This window comes from Entelurus aequoreus, linkage group LG26 (assembly GCF_033978785.1).
Source record: "Entelurus aequoreus isolate RoL-2023_Sb linkage group LG26, RoL_Eaeq_v1.1, whole genome shotgun sequence".
Lineage (NCBI taxonomy): Eukaryota > Metazoa > Chordata > Actinopteri > Syngnathiformes > Syngnathidae > Entelurus > Entelurus aequoreus.
This window is the reverse complement of record NC_084756.1, coordinates 19,004,232-19,017,234: the sequence shown is the minus strand read 5'-3', so window position 1 is coordinate 19,017,234 and position 13,003 is coordinate 19,004,232.

Here is a 13,003-nt window from a genome sequence, read left to right as displayed (position 1 = left end):
ATGGCGCTGACCGCCCGCCAGTCACAAGAGAAGGTGCAAACGGTTCTTTGTGTGCATCTTATAGACGTTAGTTGGGACTCACTAAACCCACACACAACCTCCCATCTCATGCCTGGATGTAGTTTAACGTCATACCCAGGACATATGATATGATAACATATGATAACTTAATGTTGGGTTATTCCCAACCAAACTATTGGGTTAAATAATTTAACCCAAAAAATGAGTTCTTATAACTCAACATTTTGGAATAGTTTTTTCAACCCAACTTTTGCGTTGAATTATTTAACCAAAGAACAACACCAGGACGCCGAGATGAGCGGTCGCACTCTCTTTCGCTCCCGATCGGGAATTCAAACAACTGCTCGGATTATCCCACACTTCCTCCTTTTTCTACTGTGGATCACGGATTTATATTTTAAACCTCTTCGGATACTTTACCCTCTTAAAAATGAGAGTCAAGAACCCGAAATGGACATTCACAGCGACTTTTATCTCCACGACAATACATCGGCGAAGCACCTTGGCTTTGGAGCTAACGTGTTAGCATCGTGCTTGACTGCCAATCGATGCAAAGGGAACATAACCCTGACTGAAAGGATAGACAGAAAGTCAATAATACTACTATTACTTCTACTATCAGGAGACACATAACTCAACCCTGGACCTGTAACAACACGGTTAATGTTGTCCCGACTGGCGAAGACCAGCAATGCTACTGCTAGCGTCGCCATCGAAGCTAACTCGGCTACCGGCTCATCTCAGCTCAAGCTCACCTGTGCTCCAGCGATCGGCGGCTCGGAGGAGGACTTCGCCCCGTTCATCGACATGGTCGGAGGCTCGGCGGCGACGGTGAAGGACGACCCAGTCATCGGAGAAGGCAACGACTCAGCGGCGGTGAACGATGCGGCGGCGGCTGTGGACGGCGACCCAGACATCGGTGATGGCGGGGAACTGCACGAGATAGCGGGGGTCCACGTGGCCTCTCCCCGGTCCCTGACGGTCGAGGACGCGGCATACACTGGATTTAGAGGTGCCTTTACACAAACATTTTCGTTGTTCTCTTTGTCTTCAAAAAAGCCCGCCAAAAGGAAATCCAACCCCACCCCCACCAACCCTACCTGCCCCCCCCTCTCCAACTCCGCCCTCCCCCCTTCACCTGGAGGAAGATCAATATGCCCCTCTCTCTCTCTCCTCTCTCTCCCTTCTGCTCTCAAACTTCAACAGCAATAATACCCAACAACTTTTCTGGTCAGTACCACAACACAGCGGACTCTGATGCTCTTTTTGGTTCCAGTGGACTACACATCATCCACCATAATGTGAACAGCCTCTCTGGAGCCAAACTCGACCAAATCCGAGAAATGTTCCTCAACACGAAGGTAAAAATCTTGTGTTTCTCTGAAACCAAATTTGATCAAAGTATTTCTGACTCAGAGATAGAAATAGAAAACTTTTCGGTTATCAGAAAGGATAGGAATAAACACGGTGGGGGCGTTTGTATGTATATTCACCAAGATATTAAATACATAACTCGCACTGATCTTAACCACAATGACCTGGAATCTGTGTGGGCGGAAATCAAATTTAAAAACGCTAAGCCGGTACTAATAGGGACTGTTTATAGACCCCCTAATCAGAGTGATTTCTATGGGGCTTTGGAAGAGTGCTTGGCAGGAACAGACAACGTGGAGAAAATTATAACTGGGGATCTGATCACAGATATCCAACGCAAAGATGCGCTTGTCTTCAGATCCTTCAGCAAGTTTTGTAATCTGCACGGTCTTTCCCAGCTAATAGCGCTACCTACAAGGGTATGTGATTCCACCCAATCAACCATAGATCTCATTCTCACTTCAGACCGGCCTAAAATAAAAAATAGTGGGGTCATGATCTGTGGTCTTAGCGACCACTATCTAACCTTCTGCACCCGCAAAATAGCTAAACCCAAAGCCAATGGCCACATAACAGCCCAATCCAGATCCCTCAAAAAATACTCCAATGACAATTTCAATTTAAAATTAGATGAGTGGGACTGGTCCCCTGTGCTCGCGAGCAACCTGGTCGATGTTGCTTGGGATCGCTTCAAAGCGGCGTTCCTAAAGATACTAAATGACATGGCTCCCGTGAAAACAGTCAGGATCAAAGCCCGCTCGGAACCATGGATGAATCCGGACCTATTAGCTGCCATAAAAGACAGAGACAGAAAATACTCTGAATACCAAAAATGTAAAACAGAAGTAGATAAACAACCCAATAATAGCAACCTCAAATTACTCCTTTCAACTTTCAAAAAGCAATGCAATAAATTAAGAAATAAGTCAACCAACCTGACTAAATCCTTAAAAAAAATTACATTAACGACAAAATAGAGGAAAACACAAAGAAGCCATGTGAGCTCTGGAAAATTCTCAACAACCAGCTTCCTGGTTGCAGCCAGAAACTTAAAACAAGACTCACCAACATCAGCATCAAAGAGGGTGACTCCCTCATTACAGACAAAATGGAGGTAGCTAGCAGACTTAACATATTTTTCACCAGCATAGCCCCAACTCTGGTCAACAAGCTGTCCCACCACTCTGGTCGCTTTGGTGTAGAACACATTAAAGCCTTCTACAGAAAGCTAGGAGTATCCAACGATGATTTCAAATTAGAAATGGTCACAGCTGATGAGGTGTTTAAAAAATTGAGCGCACTCCACCCTAACAAGGCCACCGGCCTTGATAATATTCCCTCCAGATTCCTCAGGGACTCTGCCTCCATCATTGCCCCGATCATCACGCACGTAATAAACCTATCAATTACACAAGGCCAAGTACCAAAAGATTTTAAGATAGAAAGAGTAACTCCCCTCTTTAAAAAAGGAAGCAAATTGGAACCTGGCAACTACCGACCTGTTTCTATTCTCAGTTCCATTTCGAAAGTAATGGAGAAAATAGTTTATGAACAGGTCGATAGTTACCTTGCTACTAATAAACTCATGTACAAATTCCAATCCGGCTTCGGAACTAACCACTCCACTGACACATGCCTTCTCTATCTGACCGACCACATCAAACATGAGGTGGACGCGGGCAAATACTGCGGCATGGTCATGCTGGACCTTCAGAAGGCCTTTGACACCGTTAACCACGCTATACTGTTGGATAAGCTCAGAGCAATCGGATTTAACAAAACCTCATGGAGCTGGATGCAATCTTACTTGGAGGGGAGGGAGCAGGTGGTAGAGGTGAACGGCACCGTGTCCCCCCCTCCTCTCGGTGAGCTGTGGAGTCCCCCAAGGCAGTATATTGGGACCTTTACTGTTCCTAATATACATAAACGACATGTCATCGGCATGCGACTGTGAATTGTTTTTGTTTGCGGATGACTCTGCCCTGCTGGTATCCGGCAAGGACAAGTCACAGGTGGAGAAAATCCTCAGTGCTGAGCTCTGTAGAACTTGCACCTGGCTCGCTGACAACAAGCTATCCATACACTTGGGTAAAACAGAATCCATCCTGTTTGGGTCCCACATCAACCTTAAGAAAGTCAATGACTTCACCATAAAAGTGGGTGACATTGTTATCACCAGGAAATATGAGGTCACCTACCTAGGTTCCATTCTAGAGGCTAACCTTTCCTGTGATAAAATGGCAACCAAGGTAATCAGAAAGGTTAACCAACGAGCGAGATTTCTCTACAGAATCTCCTCTCTGGTCAACAAAAGCACCTTGAGGATTCTGGCGGGAACTCTCGTTCAACCCTTTTTCGATTAGGCATGCACCTCCTGGTACCTAGCATCTCCAAAACCCTCAAATCTAAACTCCAAACATCTCAGAACAAGCTAGTCAGGTTACTTCTAGACCTCCACCCCAGATTCCACCTCACTCCTACCCACTTCTCTAAAGTGGGCTGGCTCAAGGTGGAGGACAGAGTTTAAACAACTTGCACTGAGCCTAGTCTATAAAATCCACTACACCTCCCTGATACCGAAGTACATGTCAAACTAGCTTCCTTAACGTAAATAACCGCCATAACCACAACACCAGGGGGAGCTCCACTAACCACGTTAAACCCAGATTCCGAACTAACAAAGGTCTTAACTCAGTCTCTTTCTATGCCACATCAATGTAGAATGCGCTCCCAACAGGTATAAAAGAAAGGGCATCTCTATCCTCCTTCAACACCGCAATAAAAGTTCACCTCCAGGCAGCTACAACCCTAAACTAACACCCTCCCCGGATTGCTAATAATCAAATGTAAACAATCAAATGCAGATACTTTTTCTTATGCCTTCTGATCTCTCTCTCTCTCTCTCTCTCTCTCTCTCTCTCTCTCTCTCTCTCTCTCTGCTCTCTCTCTCTCTCTCTCTCTCTCTCTCTCTCTCACTCTCTCTCTCTCTCTCTCTCTCTTCTCCTCTCTCTCTCCTCTCTCTCTCCTCTCTCTCATCTCTCTCTCTCTCTCATCTCTCTCTCTCTCTATGTCCACTACTTGCTGTCCATATCCTCTCCCCCCCTCCACACACCCTGATTGTAAATAATGTAAAAAATTCAATGTGATTATCTTGTGTGATGACTGTATTATTATGATAGTATATATGATAGTATATATCTGTATCATGAATCAATTTAAGTGGACCCCGACTTAAACAAGTTGAAAACGTATTCGGCGTGTTACCATTTAGTGGTCACTGTGTACAGAATATGTACTTCACTGTGCAACCTTACTAATAAAAGTCTCAATCAATCAATCAATCAAAAGTTGAGTTATGATAACTTAATGTTGTGGTATTCCCAACCAAACTATTGGGTTAAATTATTCAACCCCAACAGTTTAGTTATTTTAACTCAACATGTTGGGTTAATTTTTTCAACCCAACTTTTGCGTTGAATTATTTAACCAAAAAGTTGAGTTATGATAACTTAATGTTGGGTTATTCCCAACCCAACGATTGGGTTTAAATTATTCAACCCAAAAGTTTAGTTCTTTTAAACTCAACATTTTGGGTTAGTTTTTTCAGCCCATCTTTTGCGTTGAATTATTTAACCAAAAAGTTGAGTTACGATATCTTAATGCTGGTTTATTCCCAACCAAACTATCGGGTTAAATTATTTAACCCAAAGAGTGAGTTCGTACAACTCAACATTTTGGAATAGTTTTTTTCAACCCAACTTTTGCGTTGAATTGTTTAACCAAAAAGTTGAGTTATGATAACTTAATGTTGGGTATTCCCAACCAAACTATCGGGTTAAATTATTTAACCTAAAAGTTTAGTTATTTTAACTCAACATGTTGGGTTAGTTTTTTCAACACAACTTTTGCTTTGAATTATTTAACCAAAAAGTTGAGTTATGATAACTTAATGTTGGGTTATTCCCAACCGAACTATTGGGCTTAATTATTTAACCCAAAAGTTTAGTTATTTTAAATCAACATGTTGGGCTAGTTTTTTTCAACCCAAATTTTGCGTTGAATTATATAACCAAAAAGTTGAGTTATGATAACTTAATGTTGGGTTATTCCCAACCAAACGATTGGGGTGAATTATTTAACCCAAAAGTTTAGTTCTTATAACTCATGGGTTAGTTTTTTCAACCCAACTTTTACGTTGAATTATTCAACCAAAAAGTTGAGTTATGATAACTTAATGCTGGGTTATTCCCAACCAAACTATTGGGTTAAATTATTTAACCCAAAAGTTGAGTTCTTATAACTCAACATTTTGAAAAGTTTTTTCAACCCAACTTTTGCGTTGAATTATTTAACCAAAAAGTTGAGTTATGATAACTTAATGTTGGGTTATTCCCAACCAAACTATTGGGTTAAATTATTTAACCCAAAAGTTTAGTTCTTTTAACTCAACATGTTGGGTTAGTTTTTTCAACACCAACTTTTGCGTTGAATTATTTAACCAAAAGTTGAGTTATGATAACTTAATTTTGGGTTATTCCCAAACAAACTATTGGGTTAAATTATTTAACCCAAAAGTTTAGTTCTTTTAACTCAACATTTTGGGTTAGTTTTTTCAACCCAAATTTTGCATTGAATTATTTAACCAAAAAGTTGAGTTATGATAACTTAATTTTGGGTTATTCCCAAACAAACTATTGGGTTAAATTATTTAACACCAAAAGTTTAGTTCTTTTAACTCAACATTTTAGGTTAGTTTTTTCAACACCGACTTTTGCTTAAATTATTTCACCAAAACGTTGAGTTATGACAACTTAATGTTGGGTTATCCCAAACCAAACTATTGGGTTAAATTATTTAACCCAAAAGTTAGTTCTTTTAACTCAACATTTTGGAATAGTTTTTTCAACCATTTTTTGCGTTGAATTATTTAACCAAAAAGTTGAGTTATGATAACTTAATGTTGGGTTATTCCCAACCAAACTATCGGGTTAAATTATTTAACCAAAAAGTTTAGTTATTTTAACCCAACATGTTGGGTTAGTTTTAGTTTTTTCAACTGAACTTTTGCGTTGAATTATTTAACCAAAAAGTTGAGTTACGATAACTTAATGTTGGGTTATTCCCAACCAAACTATCGGGTTAAATTATTCAACCTAAAAGTTTAGTTCTTTTAACTCAACATGCTGGGTTACTTTTTTCAACACAACTTTTGCGTTGAATTATTTAACCAAAAAGTTGAGTTATGATAACTTAATGTTGGGTTATACCCAATCAAACTATTGGGTTAAATTATTTAACCCAAAAGTTGAGTTCTTATAACTCAACATTTTGGAATAGTTTTTTCAACCCAACTTTTGCGTTTAATTATTTAACCAAAAAGTTGAGTTATGATAACTTTATGTTGGGTTATTCCCAACCAAACTATTGGGTTAAATTATTCAACCCAAAAGTTTAGTTCTTTTAACTCACCATGTTGGGTTAGTTTTTTTCAACCGAACTTTTGCATTGAATTATTTAACCAAAAAGTTGAGTTATGATAACTTAATTTTGGGTTATTCCCAAACAAACTATTGGGTTAAATTATTTAACCCAAAAGTTTAGTTCTTTTAACCCAACATTTTGGGTTAGTTTTTTCAACTCAAATTTTGCGTTGAATTATTTAACCAAAAAGTTGAGATATGATCACTTTAATGTTGGGTTATTCCCAACTAAACTATTGGGTTAAATTATTTAACCCAAAAGTTTAGTTCTTTTAACTCAACATTTTGGGTTAGTTTTTTCAACCCGACTTTTGCGTTGAATTATTTCACCAAAACGTTGAGTTATGACAACTTAATGTTGGGTTATTCCCAACCAAACTATTGGGTTAAACTATTTAACCCAAAAGTTGAGTTACGCTAACTCAATGTTGGTTGATTCATAACCCAACTATTGGGTTGAATTCATTTAGCACAAAAGTTGAGTTATGCTCACTACAATGTTGGGTTATTCCAAACCCAACCATTGGGTTGCGCAATTTAGTGCTCCTTGACCAAATTGTTGGTTAAAAATTATACATTTTACTGCTGGTTTGTCCTACTCCATCCTAACTACTGATCAAAATTATTTTCATTCCATTAAAATATACTCAAAAGCAAGATATGAGTGAAACATTTTTTTACAAGAATTGCCATGTATGGTCATAGTTGTTACGGCGGAGTCGCATTTTACTCCGTAGATCGTTCTCCTAGGATGCAGGCGGGACTCTGGAGGCAAGGTGCAGGTAAGGAAATGATTTATTGTCCATAAATCATGCGTGATACGAACAAAAGAGCACAAGCGTGCCGATAGCACGGGAAGCTAACGGAATAGTGAACAAGAAAAGCTTGGCATATAAACAGGCATATAAACAGGCAAACAAAAAGGCGAAGTTTAGCTCAAGAATCAAATGAATAGCCGTCGTAACTGTTGCGTGGAAGCAAATAAGAAAGCCAGACTGAGTCTGGCGAAAAGCAGGGAATAAGTAGGTCTCTGATTACTGCCCACGAGCAGGTGAGCGTCCTGAACACTAATCAGAGGCAAGTGAAAACAATCTGCAGTCATGGTAACTAAAACACAAACTAAACTAAACGGGAACTGAGGGAGTCAAAAACTAAACAAACTTGATCCGGCCAGCGGATCATGACAATAGTAGTTCTATACAGCATGCTCAAATATTTTCATGTACATAAGATGTGTGATGGTAAATTATGTTAATGAGATTAATCCTTAATAAAAATCCCTTCAAGAAAAAAGTACCTTTTTACAGTAATTTTTAAAAAAAAGCCTTTTACCCAAAAATGCGTTACTCATTGAAAAACAACCCAAAAATGTTTCATCGTTTTTAAAACCTAGAAATTGAGTTAAAATAATACCAATATAACCCCAAAAATGGATTGCTCTTCATAAAAATAACTCAAAAATGTAACCCAAGTCATAAATTGTGTTATCTTATTTTTATTGGAATACTTTTCTATTGTATTTCCATTTATACCCCCACTATTTACTTTTTAAATTTGATCTGAATTCTGTACACTGCTGCTGGAATTTAAATTTTCCTGAGGGAACTCTCCTGAAGGAATCAATAAAGTACTATCAATCTATCTATCTATCTATCTATCTATCTATCTATCTATCTATCTATCTATCTATCTATCTATCTATCTATCTATCTATCTATCTATCTATATATATATCAAAATAACCCAGCATTTTTTAGTGTGTAGAAACCACCGGAGACAACATTAGGTACAGTCTAGTATGACAGCCGTGTCAAAAAAAACATGTTTTCAATTACAGTGTTTATTTCGTTTTTGTACTATTGTAGACATACCCAGCAGGCACATTACATTGATACAACATTGATTACTATTGCAATTCTCTTTTCACTCTCTTCAACAAGTCAACGCTAAAGAGACTTCAGACTGTACAAAATGCGGCTGCCAGACTTTTGACCGGTGCACCCAGAACAGCCCGTATCACCACCTTTTTATCCAGTCTTCATTGGCTTCCAGTTAAATTCCACGTTGAGTTTAAGATTTTAGTCCTGACATTTCGTGGTGGAGCCCCTCAGTACATCACTGACTTGCTATGCCCCTACTCTTCAGAGCGCAGCCTCTGGTCTTCAGGCCAGGGTCTTCTAAAGATCACAAAAACTTGTTTTAAAACCTGTGGACACCTGGCATTCCAGGCTATAGCTTACCAGACTCCGGAACAATTTGCACCAGTCTGTGATCTTGACTGTGTTGAAACTTTTAAGAAACATTTGAAAACTTTTTTTTTTTAGTAAAATGTTCTCTTTTACCTGCTCAGTTAGAGTGTCCGCCCTGAGATTGGTAGGTCGTGAGTTCATACCGAAGACTACATAAAATAGGACCCATTACCTCCCTGCTTGGCACTCAGCATCATTGGAATTGGGGGTTAAATGCCCAAAAATGATACCCGAGTGCGGCCACCGCTGCTGCTCACTGCTCCCCTCACCTCCTAGGGGGTGGAACAAGGGGATGGGTCAAATGCAGAGAGTAATTTCACCACACCTAGTGTGTGTGTGACTGTCAGTGGTACTTTAACTTTAAAGCTTTTAGTTGATGCACCTTTTAAAGGCCTACTGAAATGAATTTTTTTTATTCAAACGGGGATAGCAGATCCATTCTATGTGTCATACTTGATCATTTCGCGATATTGCCATATTATTGCTGAAAGGATTTAGTATAGAACGACGACGATAAAGTTCGCAACTTTTGGTCTCTGATAAAAAAAAAGCCTTGCCCTACCGGAAGTAGCGTGACGACACCGGAGGAAGGGCTGCTCACATTTTCCTATTGTTTACACCAGCAGCGAGAGAGATTCGGACCGAGAAAGCGACGATTACCCCATTAATTTGAGCGAGGATGAAAGATTCGTGAATGAGGACGTGAAAGTGAAGGACTAGCGTGCAGTGCAGAACGTATCTTTTTTCGCTCTGACCGTAACTTAGGTACAAGCTGGCTCATTGGATTCCACACTTTCTCCTTTTTCTATTGTGGATCACAGATTTGTATTTTAAACCACCTCGGATACTATATCCTCTTGAAAATGAGAGTCGAGAACGCGAAATGGACATTCACAGTGACTTTTATCTCCACGACAATACATCGGTGAAGCACTTTAGCTACTGAGATAACGTGATAGCATCGGGCTTAACTGCATATAGAGACAAAACAAATAAGTCCCTGACTGGAAGGATAGACAGAAGATCAACAATACTACTAAACTCTGGACATGTAAGTACACGGTTAATGCTTTCCAGCTTAGCGAAGCACAGCAATGCTGTTGCTAACGACGCCATTGAAGCTAACTTAGCTACGGAACCTCGACAGAACTATGCTAAAAACATTAGCTCTGCACCTATGCCAGCTCTCATGTGCTCATCACGACCCGTGCTCACCTGCGTTCCAGCGATCGACGGTACGACGAAGAACTTCACCCGATCACCGATGCGTCGGCAGCCCGGAGACGGAGGAAGTCAAGGTGAGGTCGGCGGCTAGCGCGTCTGCTATCCTTCTCAAAGTCCTTCTTGTTGTGTTGCTGTAGTCCGCCGCTAATACACCGATCCCCCCTACAACTTTCTTCTTTGCAGTCTCCATTGTTCATTAAACAAATTGCAAAAGATTCACCAACACAGATGTCCAGAATACTGTGGAATTTTGAGATGAAAACAGAGCTTTTTGTATTGGATTCAATGGGCTCCGAATACTTCCGCTTCAACCGTTGACGTCACGCGCATACGTCATCATATCGAAACGTTTTCAGCCGGAAGTTTGCCGGGAAATTTAAAATTGCACTTTATATTGCATGTGTTGCAATGTTAAGATTTCATCATTGATATATAAACTATCAGACTGCGTGGTCGGTAGTAGTGGCTTTCAGTAGGCCTTTAGCTATAAATTTTAATCCACTTTGTATCCTTTTTATGATGTTGCCCCTGTCGTTTGAATTGAATTGTTGTTTTACTTCACCTATGTTTTGTACAGCGTTTTGTGATTTTATCTGTGAAAAGCACCTTATAAATAAAATTTACTTACAGAGAGGAGAAGTATTGCGGAAAGTGATTATTCTAAATTGTACCTAATGTCATGACTGGTTCATTTATCTTCTTTTGACTTATTTTTTGCTTAAATTCATTCTTGTTTCTGGTTATCGTTTTTATATTGAGATTGAGAAACCAATCAGCACCCATGGTAGCCAAAACAAAACCAGGGGTGCACAAAACAGGAACTAAGAAGAACATGACTAAACAAAACATGATCCAGTCCACGGATCATGACACTTATATATGAAAAAAAATCAAAAATAGACCATTCATCGGCAGTGCGCCTTATAATCCGGTGCGCTCTATGGTCCGGAAAATACGGTACTGTTTGCATTTTGTAGATAAAACGGCAAAGAAACCCAATCCTTTCTCCTCAGGCCTTTTTTTTCCCTCCCGATTTGCATCACAATTTCACGGTTTCTTCATTTGCATTCGTGCCAAAACCGTGACAAATTCTCATGTAGTCTCTGCAACCAACAAACGGCTATAACGGTGACCTCTGGCTGTAGGATTTTTGCGATTAGCGGAACGTGAAAAAAAAGGAAACGCCGTCGGATCCTCGGAGACACCCGACTATAAACTGCCACGCTTTGGCCGTGCCAAATGTACCGTACAAGACAAAGCGACGTAATATCGTTCTATGTGCTGGTTCTAATGGTCACACTGCATCCAGAGGCTCTAAAATAAAACGTGCAGCATATTGCACTTACAGGAGTGGATTCGTTCAAGAACAAAACAGCTAAGAAGGCCCCAGGCAGTGAATTAGGACCGAATTAGCCTCCTCCGTGTTATTTCCGTGCAGCCGCTCATGGCTTTGTGAGCCAAGTAATCCACTCGTTATCGCAAACCACATCATTTTATGTTAATAGCCTCGCCGTGTTCACACACCATTAGGCACCGGGAGTCTGGTTAATGCGCTACACCGCCCGCTTCGCCGTCCGCCGTCTCCATCTCCGGCGAGGACGCGGACGCCACATCAAAATGTCTTGACATTGAGGCGCTCTTTAAACGACTAATAACCTTCATTAGGCTGATTTTATTATGATAGGTGAGCCGCTGATAGGACGGCACTGGACTGATTGTGTGATTGGGATTAGGGGAGAGCAGACGGAAGATTGGGGGTGGGGGAATGGACACAAAGGGAGACGGAAGTGGCGGAATTGGATGGGGGGAGTGGGGGGGCGGTGCAAGAAATAGACGGCAAAGAAATTGGAACTGAGTGCATCGAATGAAAGTCTGATTCTTCTTATGGGATTGCAAAACTTGTCTCGTTTTGATGACAATATTTCCATTTGACGTCTTTTTCAAGCAAGCATACTTTATATTGCCAAAAGTATGTGGCCACCTGCCTTGGCTCACATATGAACTTGAATCAAAATTGGCTGCAGGCCCGCTCCTATAGCTGCTCAAATGCCGCAACCAACATGAAGGATAAATATGGTATCTATGGATGCAGTGTTTCCCACACATTCATTTATTTGTGGCGGCCCGCCACGAAAGAATTAAGGCTGCCACAAATAGATTTTTCTGCATTTTTTTTTTTTTTTTTTGTCCTGTCCAGCTTCTCAGGCAAATCATATAGTTGATGTAGATGCCCATATCAGCTGTTCAGATTTACTTTAAAAAAGAGAAGTGCAGGATCAAGATTTTTGGAGCTCTTTGTTCAGTGGATCAGATGTTTGATGAAGCTCTGTGTCTATCTACCACCACTACTGTTTTCTGTTTATTTGTTACTGACTGTGGCAGGACACCTCTGCCTCTGTTTCACTTTATGTTGCTGGTAAATAATATGGTTGTAGTAGTAGGCTAAAGTTAAATTATTTAGTATGCACTAATTAAAGGGGCAGAGCTTTAAGAGACATTTTAGCTTTTATATTTTTATAAGATATATTTTTTGTAAGAACCACAATTAATAAATATATTTCAGTGAATAACTTATTGTTCAAATCTGTATATAAATATGTACATAAAGTTTTGTAATTATATTGTAAAATGGATGGATGGATGGATGGATGGATG